Source organism: Sceloporus occidentalis, unplaced genomic scaffold (assembly GCF_023333645.1).
Source record: "Sceloporus occidentalis isolate IW3139 unplaced genomic scaffold, rSceOcc1.0.p SCAF_9, whole genome shotgun sequence".
NCBI classification, from domain to species: Eukaryota; Metazoa; Chordata; class Lepidosauria; order Squamata; family Phrynosomatidae; genus Sceloporus; species Sceloporus occidentalis.
This window is the reverse complement of record NW_028316989.1, coordinates 18,378,430-18,392,002: the sequence shown is the minus strand read 5'-3', so window position 1 is coordinate 18,392,002 and position 13,573 is coordinate 18,378,430. Positions and strand designations below refer to the sequence as shown.

The 13,573-nt window shown below is 42.0% G+C and overlaps 1 protein-coding gene across 2 annotated transcripts in view; it reads right to left on the bottom strand.

Moving 5' to 3' along the window:
- The window catches only part of OPCML (opioid binding protein/cell adhesion molecule like), an 842,793-nt gene that overhangs the window by 470,169 nt on the left and 359,051 nt on the right, over positions 1-13,573 (bottom strand). The gene's annotated exons all lie outside the window — the stretch shown is intronic.

The window sequence follows — 13,573 nt, the reverse complement described above, 5'->3', positions numbered from 1 at the left end:
AAAGGGAACATCAAGAAGACAGTGCTGGTCTGGATGCATTTCTAGATCCTGGAGACTTCTTTATGGAAAACACAAGAGCTCACTTACTCTCTCCTGCTCTTACAATTTCTTATCCAGATGCAGTTTGATATTTGAGACTAAAGGTTAATTAATTGTGGCTGTGAGAAAAGGGAAAAGGCCGCAGTTGCTAAGATGAATATTTATTGAACAACTTAAGGATTAAACTGTACGTGCACCAAGATCTTGAATGATCTTCATCTGGGATACAACCTAGAATGACTAAATGACTATGAAAGAGGGCCCACAGTTCAGTGCAAGAGCACATTGCTGGTATGTAGAATGTCCAAAGCTCAATTCTTGGTGTTGCCAATGGGAAGGAATCAGGTCAGAGATATTGGGAAATATTTCTACTCAAGACACCAGAGATCTACTGCCAGTCAAAATACAGTACATCTCAGCAAAGTTACTTGTTGGACTACAAGTTCTAGCCAACCCTAGCCAGCATGTCCAGAGTTTGGAGTAGACAATATTCTTGGTTCATCTTGAATTAAATTCTCTGGGAAGTTCTACACAAACCCCATTGCTGCTGAAATGCAGCTTGTGTTCATTGTATTCTACACTACTGCTAACAATGCATTTGCAGGAATATCTCTCCAAAATTTTTGTTCAACTGCACTCATTCAAAATATATTTCTAGTCTCATTTAATTATATATGTGCAGTAATAATAAATGTTAAATTCATGTAATCAAATATAATAATTATGTCTGGGAATGCATGAAATGAGAAATATATTGCTTCTGTGAATGAATGCAAGTTAAATTTTAAAAGATATATTTTGGGAGAAGCTAACATAATTACTGATATTTAGTCTGTGTGTGCACGCAAGTGAGTGAGAGAGTGTGCACATGTGTGTGTCCCTTTTGGGTAATATCCAAACAGAACAGCAAAAGAGAAAAACAGTAAGATTTGTACATTGCCTCACTTGATGGCAGAGAAAGCTTGATGCCTCAATGAGTCCCATATTGGGAGAAAGGTGAGGTATATATCATATCTCATCAATCACTAAATAAACAAGATCATCATTAATTTCCTTTGGTGGCTGGTTACTATTCAAAGCAGCTTATAGCCAATCTTTATGGTGCAGAGGAGGGAAAGACACACCATTTGCAAAACATGGGGAAAAGGTAAAAGGAAAAGGTAATGCATTTGTTGTTATTCTCATTATTGTTGTTGTTGTTTTGTGCCTTCAAGTTCTTTCTGACTTATGGTGACCTAAAGGCAAACTTATCACAGAGTTTACTTGGCAAGTTTTGTTCATAGGGGGCTTACCTTTGCCTTCCGCTGAGGCTGAGAGTGTGTGACTTGCCCAAGGGCACCCAGTGTATTTCCATGGCCAAACATGGATTCGAAACCTGGTCTCTAGAGTCACAATCCAGCACTCAAACCACTATGCTATACAACACATTTGGGACATGTATACATGTTTTTAAAAAGGAGGAAAAGTTATTGTTAGAATTAATGACCAGGCCAGGCAGCCTTTCCCCATCCAAGGTTTCCCAGAAATGTTAACGAAAACTCCCATCTGAGCCACAGTGGAAAATGGTGGACTTGCAGAAGCTGATGCTCAATGCATCTGTAAGGCATCAGGAGAAGTCTGGCCAAGCATAACTGGCTAGATGCCATACAAAATCTAAAGTTTCTGTATATAGACAACAAATTTGCCAAGAAAGGTGCCATAATTGTCCAGTATCCTCTCCTGGCAAGTAAAGTAAGATCCAGTTTATGAAGGCAGAAGAATGAGGTGTGTTAGAGTATTAATGTGATAGGATAGATTGCATCCTTTCTAACTGCAAGTAAGAGGTCATCAGTTTTGAATGCTTCCCCAGTATTTCTGAACCTGTCTCCAAAGCAGGGACAAATTTCAACCCTTTGCCTCTCCTTGTTTTCCTACTGTTTTTACTTACAAAGACATCTTGATATAATGGAGAACTGAAACATGCACTCCTGTACATATGCAGCCTCTTGACTATAATACAATCAATTCTAAATTCTTGCTCAGGATAGTACAGACTAATTCAGATGCATAAGTAATTCCCAACCTGTAAAAGGTTCTTTGTGGTGTAAGTTCAATGTGATGTAGTGGTTCGAGTGCTGGATTAGGACTCTAGGACACTAGAGTCTAAATGTGTGTTCAGCCATGGAAACCTGCTGGTTGATCTTGGACAAGCCACACTCTGTCAGCCTCAGAGGAAGGCAGTGGTAAATCTCATAACATTTAAAATGTTATGAGAGGGTCCTCATCAGTAGAAGTCAACATGAAGTCACATAACAGCAACACAAGGTTTCCTTAGAATGCCTGCTGTTCAAGAAGTGGAGAGAATGAAACATTGCTCATCTTTATAATTAGCCACCATCCCATGTTTCTCTGAATGGGAGTTGCTGAAACAGTTCCTCCTATTGTTCATAATGTGTAGAGGATGAGAAAGCCATCATCAGGGACTGGTTCTGCTCCCATGCATTTGTCCAATGTCAATCAAGTTCACAATTAGGAGCTCCAGCAATATATTGCAGCATGGAATTTTCCTCTTCAGTGGGCCATCTTCACCCTTCACAGTACTCTTTTCTGTTCCTTCTTCCACCTGTGGCCCATTCACACTACACAGTTATAGTGGTATGATTCCACTTTAAATGCCATGGTTCTGTCCCATGGGAATCCTTGGATTTGCAGTTTAGAGATGGGCATTTAGAATTCCCAGCTAGAACACTCCAGTACCTCTTTGTTGCTGTTGTATGCCTGCAAGTCACTTCTGACTAAAGGCTGACCCTAAGGCAATCCTATCATGTGATATTCTTAGGCTGAGCGTGTGACTCACCCAAAGTGGGTTTTCATGGCCAAGTGGGTAATTGAACCCTGATCTTCAGAGTCGTCCAAAACTGAAACCACTACACCACACTGGCTACCTCCAGTGCCTCACCAAACTACAAACCCTAGGATTCCATATGGTGGAACTGTGGCAGTGAAAGTGGAAGCATAGTCATATATAATTGTCCTGTGTGACTTGTCCTGATTCCAACCTAATCACCCCCTTTAACTCTGCATTCTTTAGTTACTGAGCACATTTAGTCCTCAGTGGGTTGATCTGGGTCTCTCCTCTTATTGTTTCCCCCCTCCTAATAAAGTGCTGTTTTGTCTTTATAAACAATGACATTTGGCACTGAACACCAGGGATGGAGGAGTAGAAGGAATGATGATAGCATTGAGGTAGGAAGATGTTTCTTAAGGCAAATGGAAGGTGTACAGCTCAGGTGGAATGATTTTTGTTAACAGGAAATGTGTGGTGCTGCCTGTAATCACATATCCTTTCGGGCACCTTCTCTGCCTCTGGCTCTTGTCCTATATGACGATTAAGCAAGCCCAGCAAGATGGTGATGGTAATGCAGCCAAGAACAAGTGGCCAGCCAAAAAAAAAAAAAAAAAATTGAAAAACCCAAAAGCAAACTGATAAATACTCCCAAAGCAGCTTTGAAAGAAAGTAGCCTGCCAAAGGGAGATATTGCTGCCTTCCCTTTGCTTGCCAGAACCAAATAGATTTTTAATGCAACTTGGAGGATGAACTCTAAAAGGAAGTCCTGTCCAACCTCCTTTTCCAGAGGCAAAAACATCCATCCTGACCAATGGCAGCTGGTGACTTCCATATCAGTCACGTGGTAGGAGCTGACCCAGACATTTGGTCTGAACTTTAAAGGAGTTATCCAAGATGTTCAACCTACTATGAGTATGGGGTACAGCATCTGAGAAAGCTTTTTTTAAAAGTCCACACTAGAACCAAGACATGGACATTATTGAGCATTACTGTCTCCAAGCAGAGCTGTCCACTGATAGGAATTAGGATCTTTCATCAATTGTTGCAAATCCAACATGGTGTAGGGCAAACACATGGTATTCACACCAGAGAGGGCACAGAAAGCCAATTTTGAGGGCCCAGAGATGGCTGGGAAGAGGAGGAACATGCATACACCTGTTGCCTCTCTTCCCCTACTCTCTTGGGCCTTCAGGAGAATGGAGGAAGAGAAAGAACAGGCATGGGCTTGTTCCTTCTCTTTCCCGCCATCCCGGGCCTACAGCTGTGTTCCTCTACTCCCCCCCCTTGCCTTCCCGGAACTTCAATTGTCCAACCCCTGGAAGTCTTGCCCCCATAAGGTGGAAGTCCTGCCCCCTCCAGATGTCCCATCCTCCCAGAAGTCGCCCCCGGCACTGGGTGACACCTGGTGCGAGAACATCTTTGATTTTGGGCACTCGGTCTCTAAAAGGTTCACCATTACTGGTGTAGAAGTTTAAGTGCTGGATTAGGACCCAGGGAAACGAGGGTTCAGATCCCCATTCAGCCATGGAAATCCTCTGGGTGATGTTGAGCTAGTCACAATTTCTCAGTCTCAGAAGAAGGACATTACAAATTCCATCTGAAATCTTGTCAAGAAAACCCTGTGATAGGTTCACCATAGGATCACAATAAGTCAGAAATGACCAGAAGACACACAACAACAACCCACAAATTGATGCAGTATGCAATGTTGTTATTCCACATTCTAGCCAACAGACAGACAGACAGCCCTGCCTTCTTTCAGGATACTCAATTCCATTCAGGTCATGAAAGTTGCCACAAAGATTCTGATCTCCAAAGCTACTTTATTGGATAGTCTGGGCATCATTCATTTACCACACGGATTGATTGATAAATTATCCACCTTTCTGCTGATGTATGTACCTGCAAGTCACCTGTTTACCTATGGTGACCCCATGAATTTTATAGGGTTTTCTTAGGCAAGGAATACACAGAAGTGGTTTTTGACAGTTCCTGCCTCTAAAATACAGCCCACAGCACCTGGTATTCCTTGATGGTCCTTCTCATCCAAGTACTAAATGAAGGTGTCTGTGCTTAGCTTCCAAGATCTGGCAAGATGTGGTTCCTTTTGGGTATTTAGGTACATGTCCTAAAAACAAAATACAGGTAAAACAATTTGTAGCGCAAAAGTTAAACAAACTAATAAACCAATAAATACTGATTTAAAGCAAATTGAAAAGGTTTAGAATGCATGAATGAAGATTATAATACATTGTAGCTCCATTAAAAGTCCTTTGTACAACAGCCTGGTAACAACGTGAAGTCGAAGTCTGCTAACAGCTGAAGGCCTGCCATTTTTAAATAACAATAACAACAACAACAACAACAACAACAACAACAACAACAACAATAATAATAATAATAATAATAGGATTTATTTATCTGCCGCCCAATCACTGGGAATACGGGCAGCTTACAACAGAGGGGATAATAGAAACTTCCCACCAGAGTAAATTCCACAGTCTGGGAGCAACCACTGAGAAAGCCCTCTCCTGAGTTCTTGCCAGACATACCACTAAGAGTGGTGAGACTAAGAGAAAGCCCTATTCTGAGACATGTAAAACTCAGGCACATATTTATCTGCCAGAAGTTTTTGAACACTGCTAGGGAACTTGTACACTGTTAGATGATGCTAGATTCCCATCAGCCTCAGCCAGCAGAATCAACAGTAAGGGATGCTGGGAGTGGTACTAGAGGCCACAGGTTCTTGGTAACAGCTGTAAAAGATTAGTGTACTCTGTTTCTAAGAGATGAGTTTCCTGCTGAGCAACAGCAACAACTTGCTTTTGAATCACTATGGCAATTGATTCTTCACATCCCTACCAAGCCACCTCTCTCACCCAGCAAATATATGGCAAGTGTGGGGATGTGCCCTGGCAGCAGTGAGCATGGACAGAAGCTCATTGCAAATGGAGGTGCTGGATGTTTTCTCCTGTAATGACCAGAAAAAGACGTGTGCAATCATAATGTGACATTTCACCTTTCTTTGTGAGTAACAGGATGCCAGACAATCCTATTGCTTGTTCCCTCTTAAAAACTGGTTTACAGCTTTTATAAAATAAAAGGCAACTAGAGCCCTTCTGAAATAGAAGTGTACCCACTAAGCTCAGTGAAGCAGTAAGGCTGCAAGCAAACAAAGCTTTAAAACATACACACAAAGCAACCAGGCCCATCTGGTGGGCTTCCTTCCATACCTTCCAACACTCCATGAAAACACAGCCCTCCTTGGCTCTTTTCCTAATAATTAACTATTTAAAATTCTAACAACGCTAATCGCAGTGGCAGCCAGGCCTGTGTTCTCATTACCCAGAATCAATTCCTGTTGAATATTCACCTCCAGGGGTGGATAGAGCCCGAATGAGCGGATGATTCTTGCCCTCCCTTTGCCGGAGCTAATGAGGAGCTACTGCCTTGGTGGCGAAGTCACTCTCCCATAATCAGTCAAAATAACAAGAAACAGCACTTCCTAGGGACACAGGAGCATTCTCCATAAATATACATAGACAGCTGGTCAGGCCAATGGGCACCTCATCTCAATGAGGGTTCCATGGTTATTGTTGTGAGCCAGACTGGGAGGTAGGGGAAAGGCCTGAGGTCCTGGAACTAGCCTTGAGGTGGGATTCTTCTCACCCAAGACATTCACTGGAAAAGTAATATGTGAAGAAAAGAGCCATCCAGGAGGATGCACAAATTCATTCTGAAATGTGGCGGCAGGGGGATGACACCATACAAGTGGGATCTTCAACAAAAATGCAGTGATCTATTCTTTCCCACATCCACAACACCATTAGTCAGTGTGCCATGTCCACTGGGCATGCAGAGTCCTCACTGCCATGGTTTGGGAGACCCCTCTGTTTTTCAATGTTGTTGGGGGTTTTTAATGTAGTGGTTTGGCTGACTCTCAAATGTGTGTATCAGATACCAGCTTGAATCTTGAAGTCTCTTGTGTGAATATCTCCTGCTTCTGCTATGCATTTGTCTGATTGCCTTAGGTGACCAGCAATCTGTCAGGATTAGTCCCTTGTCTGCAATATGGCAATGAAGATTTTCATAACAGTGCTTAAGCATTGGTAAATCATTGCTGAAACATTGAGGAAACACATGTATGAAAGCCTGGCATGCTTCCTCAACATCAGGGAATAGTTGGCTCCCCTCTAGCATCACTGAATCATTTGGGGAGAGAGAATTTCCTCTGAACGCAAAGTTTCCATTCAGAGGAAACTCCTTCTCCCTGAACGATTCAGTGATGCTAGAGGGGAGCAGACAATTCCCTGACACTGAGGAAGCATGCCAGGCTTTCACACACACTTGGTTCTTCAACATTTCAACAACAATTTACCAGCGCTTACCCCACGATAAGCACTGGTATAAAAATCTTTAATAACAATAACAAGTTAGCTGAGGAAGAGGAGAAGGAGGAGGGAGGGGGATCTTTCAGGATCACTGAAAGACTGTAGCTAGATAACAAATGCAAAGAGTTGCATACACAATATACTGTATAAATGCCAGCTGTCATACCTCTACAGCCTAAATTCTATTGTTATGTCTAAGCAGAATAGACCTGTGGAAGCTATGGAACATAAGAGTCGACTTTGTAACCTCCCATTGATCCAGTGTGTCTGTACTGATTGGAACTACCAATTAAATTGGGGGTCAAACATTGCAGTTTTGTATACACTGACCTAAGAGCAACCCCCATTGAACACAGTAGGTACTGGTTTCTGACTATACACATAGACAATCATGCTGCACAAGATTAATCTTTGGGTGGTGGATGGATGTGGTGGATGTCCCTTGTATCTGTGTGCAATTATAAAAACTGGAATGAGAAACCATTTCCCCCTAAATTCATTTCTGCTCCACTTAAGAGACTAAATCACAAAGGCTGATAACCCTTTAAAAAGTACACAAGAATCTCAGGCTAATTGTGCACTCTGAAATATCCAAAGTGATGTTCCCCTCTGCATGAGGAGCTGTTCTAACCTTTGATGAAACAAAGGCAAATTCTTCTACTTCAAATTCTCTCTCGGAGCAGGTGGGCCATTGCCATCCTCTAAATCTGAGAGTGTGTGATTTGCCAGAAGTCACCAGTGGGTTTCCCTGGCTAAGCAGGAATTTGAACTCTGCTCTCCCTGAATCAGAATTCAAACTATTATACCATGCTGGCTGCTTAGATACAAAATAAGGGCACATTCACACTCACCTTTTTGTCCCAATGAGATCCGGATCTCCTCTGTGATGCAAAACCAGGTTGCTACCCAGTTGCTATTCTCACTAGTTAACTGTAATCGAATCTCTCCAAAGCATATAATCATTGCTCGACGTTCACATTGGTGCTTGATCATTCCAAAATGGAGGTGCCTCCATTTCCCAGAAATGATCTTACGTAACCTGGATTGATCCGGTAGTGCGATCACACTATCAAAGATCCAGATTGTTGTGACACCAAATAAAAGACAGAGTAAGGGACACAGTGCAAAATGCACCAGGTTAAGTGGGTGTTTTCACCTGGGGGGGGGGGGGCACAAACTGCACTGAATGCAGTTGGGGGGGAGTGTGAATGCCACACTGGGTTATTTCATAGTGTGAATGCAGCCTAAAACAAATTAAAAATGCATATCAGAAGCAGAAGCAGAAGATAAAAACAGTGCAGAACTTTGCTATACATTTTTTGAAATACTCAGTTTTTGGAAACTGGACATATAGAGTAGTTGAAAGATTTCAGATTGGTGCATCACAAAGAAAGAAAGAAAGAAAGAAAGAAAGAAAGAAAGAAAGAAAGAAAGAAAGAAATCCTGTTGGGAGAATCTCTTTCATGTATCAGACTACACAAACCCTAAACTAAGATTACCTCCCCCCTCCCCATTCTTCTTCTTCTTTTTTTGTTTGTTGTAGCAACCTATTTTTTTATGTTGTAGCAACCTATGCTATAACATATATAAGATAAGAGAATCTGTCTGGAATCTGGACTTTCACAGATGAAAATGAAGAAGATGGAAAATACTGTTTATTCCTTTTGGATGTTGTTTTTATTTTATGCTTGAGTCTTTTACTGGACCTTTTGATCCTAATAAAAGATGATGATGATGATGATGATGATGATGATGATGATGATGATGATGATGATGATGATGATGATGACAGTTAATGGGGAAGAACAGACAAGGTAGGAGAAGCAAAGAACCCACTTTTTGTGGGTTCTTTTTCTGCTGGTGGGAAACTGTGTGGTTTATCGGCTGCGGCTTACTGCCAGCGGAAAAGGAGGCACTGGCAGGGTGTCCTTTTAGGATGCTCTGTATCGGACCTGGGACACTTTAAACGCTGCTGAAAAAGTGGGATGGCAGAATATTAAATGCGTCTATTCGCCAAATGGGAGCAGTCAGGGGATATGAAATGAAGCCCTGGGCTTTCTGATATCCTTGGTGGTGTAAAAAACCTTCTGCTACCAAATTATTAATTGAATTTTGGGAAATTAGGTTTAGGATAAAACAACTTAAATGGGGGAGAGCATGTGCAAACAAGGTTCACTTTTCTACAGGACTGTCTGGATCTGAGGCAGAGGAAGGGGTCTCAATCCCTGACCAAACTGGCTTGAATCTGAATTTCCAGTGATATGCAGGCAAACCCCAGGAGGCACACTGACCTGGAGAAGAGCCAGCAAGGTTGGAAGCTGACCAGTTAGGACATATGCCAAATAGAAACCAAAATTACAGCTCAAGCAGCCTGTGGGCTTTTTAACCGGAGAGAGCCAAGAAATTGCTTTTTTGCTACAAACCATGAATATCCTCTCCTTCCCCCTAAATGCGGACCTAAATATTTCTCTCTTACACAGTGATACGCAATTGTTGGCAAGCTTAAACCAAAGTGCAGTCACTGTAAGGTAGGCAAAGCCCCTTTGATCTTGACAAAGCACTGAGCCTAAGCCAGAGAACTTTAAGGCAATGTGATCCATGCTAAATAACTTTGCTCAGAAACCCACTCTGTTGGTGAATGCTTGACCAGGAGCCGTTTATACATGAACAGACAATGATCTGGCCTACCTGGAAGAGTGGTGTTTGTATGTTTGTGAAGAAAGTGAAGCAAATTAACATGCAAAATATAGGGCCTCTCATGGCAGGCAGTAGTTAAAGACCTCCTTTTCGTTCTGTCTTAGAAAGAGAGACAGGCAGAAGAGAGACACTGTTGCTTGGGGACAATCCTGCTGCTCAAATCCCAATCTTTGCAAAAAAAAAAAAAAGTCAAGGGGCTGGTAGCTATGGAGAAGTGACCATGTCACCTGGGTGACATTGGGAGATTAGTCAATCCTGGCTAGAAACTGGGGTTGTATCATCCAGCAGCTGAGGGAGATAAGTGAATGTCATTTCCAATCAGATCTCTGCTGGACAAGTTGCAGGACAGCAGGAAAATAGGAAGTGGCAACCATCTTTCTCTTGAGACTGAGCAAATGGCCCCTCTGCCTCACTGCTTTCTTACCAGCAATTAGGCAAAGAAATTAGGCTGGTGTCTTTTTAGTAAGCAGCTGCATCCTCAGATTAATGACGGTTGGGGGAAAAGAGGGGGAAAAGAACTTTATCTTTTTATTTTTTAATATTCCTTCACACACAAAAAATGGAGAGAGAGACCATGGTGATGGTTATAAAAGCGATCCACACTTGTTTCAGAGGCTGACATGCATTCATAGCAACACCCACAGGGGACATCCTAGAACCTGAAGGCAGTGGGGTGTCCCCTGCTGCACATTTATTTTATGATACAGCTGTTACAGTTGACAAAATGCAACTGCTTCTGTGGCATTCTTGTACCCAATTGACACATGCTCATATGAATGCAAAGGGGCTTGAATAAAATATTAGGGTGTCAAACTTGACTCTTTTTCTGATTGCGTCTTTTTTCCTTTACCTAAAGAAGAAAGTACTCAATTTCAATATTAAGGTTACTGGGTGAGCAGGTGGGTGACTGGGGTGGTGAATCTGTTCTGGGTTTTAGTCTCTAAAGTTCAGACTATGGCCTTATCTGCACAGGACAAAAGGACCCCCCCCCCCCAATACATAGACACACTGTTCTGACATCCTGTTTGGACAACGCACTGCCCAAACCCTGGTTTTTGTGCAGGCAGTCCAGAGAGCATCCATCATGTTCTGCATGAGAACTGGGGCAAAACAAGGTTAAAATACAATTTAAAAACTTAAACCATTGCTCCAGAACTTCTGGGAATTTTCAGAGCAGTCAATTTCTGCAGTGTGACAGTTTTTTGCATAGGTGTCCCACAGGGTCGCCTGATGCATCTGCTACCACCACGCGTTACTCATTCTGAGATGAGAATGATGTTGCCAACATGTGGCCATCAATGGGAACCTCATTCTAACCCCAGAAGTGACCACCCTGCAGTAGCAGCAGATGCATTGGGTGGCCTAGTGGCACACTAATGTAGACATGTGCCATGCCACAGAAACAGAGAGCCAGATAACAGTGAGAGAGAATTAGAGGAGCTGTGGGGCCAGGATAATCTGGGCTGCCCCTTGCCCATGTAGAGAAGGCCTAAATCTCAGGAGTCACCACCTGAGACCAACTGGGTATGTGCTTCAATAAAGAAAGATCAAGGTCAGAAAGAAAGAAAGAAAGAAAGAAAGGGGAGAGATTTCTTGAATGTCTCATTTATGACCAACAGTAACTGTCTCAACACTGCAAGACAGCATGAAAGGATTCTCCAAGCCCTGAGAGAGGTGCTACACACAGACCACACATACACACACTGCTTTGTGCAATTTGTGCAAAGAAGTCTCTGGTGTCTGTTTCATTTGTGAAGATAAGCATGCACATATCACAAGCCAAAAAGAGACAGACTGATAGCTCAGAAAGTCACAAACACCACATCTAATAATTGTATTTTTAATTAGTCTGTTCAACAAAGAAACAATTATGGCAGTTTTACATTTTGTGCAAAAATCAGTCATGGAAATGTACAGATTGTCTCTGAGTCTGGAAAAAAAAACCCTTGCCAAATTATACTGGGGGGTGGGGGTGGAGAGAAACCCTTGTTTATTCATGTTTAGCAATAGAATGTGGAAAAAAAAAATCAAACTTTGCATCCAAGAAAGAAAGAAAGAAAGAAAGAAAGAAAGAAAGAAAGAAGGCTGCTCTTTCTTATATGGTTGAGACAGACTGCATCTGTGGACAAATAACAGTATATCTATCTAAATCAGTGGCTCCAGATATTTTGAACTTCAGTTCTCAGGGTCATAGTCAGGAATTCTGGGAGCTGAAGTCCAAATCATGGGAACTAAAGATTGAGAATTGAGAACCAGCATGGTGTTGTGGTACGAGCATAGGTCTACAACCCTGGAGTCCATGGTTCAATTCCCTGCTCAGCCAGGATGGAGATCCTGTTTTATTATTAAACGGATGGAGTGATTCCAGTTTACCCAAACACTTGTTCCTACCTTGTTATTTTTTTTTCCTTTGCTCACAAACAGTTTCCAGTGCAAGTAAAAACAAAATCTCTCCTGTGGTACTACTTGCACTGGAAGCTGTTTGTGAACAAAGGAAAAATAACAAGGTTAAAAAATGTCATTGTTACAGCTTGGCTGCTCTCCTGCATCCTTGTCCTTGTTAGACTTTGAGAAAGATATCAGGCAAATTGGATATGTTCTACACATGCCCACTTACCCTTGAAGAATAAAGTCTAGCACAGTGCAGGGAATCTCTGCTTCCATGCTGAAAGCATGTTCCAAGCACACATGACTTTCAGCTAACATTTTCTTTCAAAATGTGGTGATCAAGCTTGAGCAACTAAAGATGGCTCAGGGCATCATTTATGAAGATCAACAGGAGGTCCTTCACTGGGATCATTCTCAATAACCATTTAGTGTGTGTTATTTATCCCTTATATCATTTAACCAGCCTCACAATCTGGGCAGTTGCCCTTTCAATGTCACTCAAATCACACAAAAGCTTTGTTGTCTTCAAATGAAAGTACATATATATGCACCAGCAGGCAGTGCCTTTATTTAGAATCAATTACAGTTCCACAGAAGTGTGCAAGCTTTTGAGTTTTCCAGAAAGAGCTCTTTGACGTGTGTGTGTGTGTGGATTAAAGTTGTTTCCGGGATATAGAATCAGCACCTTGCTCTGCCTGAAGTCACAGTCTGTGTATTAAAAACATTATATGATGCAACATGACCCATCCTTCCATTTACTAAGTATGTCATCTCCTTCAAAGGTAACATCAGCATATATTTATTTGCACAATGTAGAACAACAATTGCTTCCAGTGTGGGGGCTTACTGTTTCCTTGGCCAACTAATATTCTCTCAGCTGTGGCCAGCAGGGCCTCTTTATTTGTTCCTGATGCTTGTATGCAAGCTTCATAATATCTCCTGACTGGTCTATTCTTCCTTCTGAATCAACTTAAGCCTACTTCAACCTTTGCCTCAACTTGTTTCCCCTTTCTTCTGCCATCATAATTCCTGCTCCCTTCTTCTAAGGCATGTCCTCTCTTCTCATGACCCAATTCCTTTTAGAAGTGTGGCAGTTATAATTCATGTTGGTTATCAGAAAGAAAATATAACCGTTATTCATTATATGTGATCACCATTATGAGCTATCCCTTGAGGAAGCCAATCCTATGAGTTAAGACTTCAGTTGAAGATGATCTAAAGGGTTTAGGTG